We start from the raw sequence: 1,908 nt of genomic DNA on the forward strand, positions 1-1,908 counted from the left end.
GTGTGGTTCAATAGCATTAAGTACATTTACAGTGATGTACAACATCCCCTGAATTTCCTTTTACCGCAAACTAAAGTCCTGTACCTATTAAGCAATGACTCCAATCTCCATTCTGCCAGCTCTGGTTCCAGCTCGTCTGTTCTCTGTTCTAGGAATTTGCCTACATTAGGCATCACTTATAGATGGGACAACAGAACAATTGTTCTTTTGAGAATGGCTTATTTCACTTAGCATAACATGTCAAAGTTCATCTCTATTATAGAGTATGTTAACATATAACTTGTTTTGTTTTGCTTTGCTTTGGTGATAGTCTCTTGGAGCCAGTGGCTACCTTGAATGCTTGATCCTCCGGCCTTTGCCTGCTAAGTGTTATGACTATAGACCTGCGTCCCAGCGCTAAGCCTCATAATTGTATTTTGGGGTGAGATAATATGACACATATACACTAATTCTCCATTCCTTCATGATGGACACCTGAGTTGCTTTCACATTTGAATAATGGTCTTCTGGCATTGAGCGTGTAATTATTTCATTGAGTCTCTGCTTTTAACTTCACGCTTAGGGGATGGGTGGAGCTCAGTTGGTAAAGTGCTTGTTCAAAATGAATGAGACCCTGGGTTCAATTCCCAGCACTTCATAAGTCCAGGTATGGTGACATACCCCTGCAAAACCATGAGTTGGGGGGTTAGAGGCAGGAGGATCAGAATTTAAGGTCATCTTCAGCTGTGCAATCAGTGTGGGACAAACCTGAAATACATGAGACCTGTCTCTACAACCTAAATAAACAAACAATTCCACAGGGATATACCTAGAAGAAATGTTGCTGGATCATATGTCAATCCACAGTAAGTTTGTTGAGGAATGCATTGTTTTTTTTCCATAGCAGTTGTATCATTTTTCAGTCTCAGTAATAATAATGACCTGTTTCAATTTCTTAATTTCTAACCAATATTTGTAACCTTCTGCTCTTTTTATATAATAGAAATCCTCATGAGCATGGAGTATTATCACAAAGTGGCATTAACTTGAACTCTCCTATTAGTGATATTGAGTATTTTTAATAGACATTATTGGGCATAAATACATTCAATTTCTGTGCCTATTTTGAATCAAGTAGTTTGCTATGTTGTTTAGTTATAGGAGTTCTTTATATATTGTGGATACTAATCCCTTGTCAAGTATTTGCTTTAAAAATGTGATCTTCCATTCTGGAGTTCCATTTTTAATTTCTCTATGGTGTCCTTTGATGCCATTAAAATTTAACGCCTTTAATGCCATTTAAGTTCAATTTACATATTTCTTCTTTAGTTGGCTGAGATACTGAGGTCATACTCAAGAAATTATGAGACCCCAAAATCAGTGTTTCCACACTTTTCCCAGTTTTTTCTAAGTGTTTTATAACTTTATTAGTTCTGCTATTTGGGTGTTTAGTATATTTTATCAGATATAATATCAGGCTCCAGTCCACTCCTTTGCAGGTGTATATCAAATATTTCTAGTATCATTCATTGACTTAATGGTTTTTTGTTCAAATCATATGGCAAATTGCTAATAACCTAAGAATGGATTAAAAAAAAGATAGCTAGAATGGCATTAAATTGCTTGAAAAATCAGATTTCATAAATTTGTTTTCAAATAGACATTATAGCTTATTCTAGTAACATGAAGTAAAACCACTGACTTCCAAAATGCCCCATAAGAATGCCTTAGTGTTGGGTGTAGAGACATGGTTCAGGAACTGAGAACTCTTGTAGTAACTGGAGCGGCAGGACTGCGTCCCCAGTACCCCGGCTGCCTGGCTAGCTTATGCCCAGAAATAACAATACACAAATTGTATTCATTTAAACACTGCTTGGCCCTTTAGCTCTAGCCCTTACTGGCTAATTCTGATATCCCGATCAACCCATC

This window comes from Microtus ochrogaster, chromosome 19 (genome assembly GCF_000317375.1).
Source record: "Microtus ochrogaster isolate Prairie Vole_2 chromosome 19, MicOch1.0, whole genome shotgun sequence".
In the NCBI taxonomy this organism is placed as follows: Eukaryota; Metazoa; Chordata; class Mammalia; order Rodentia; family Cricetidae; genus Microtus; species Microtus ochrogaster.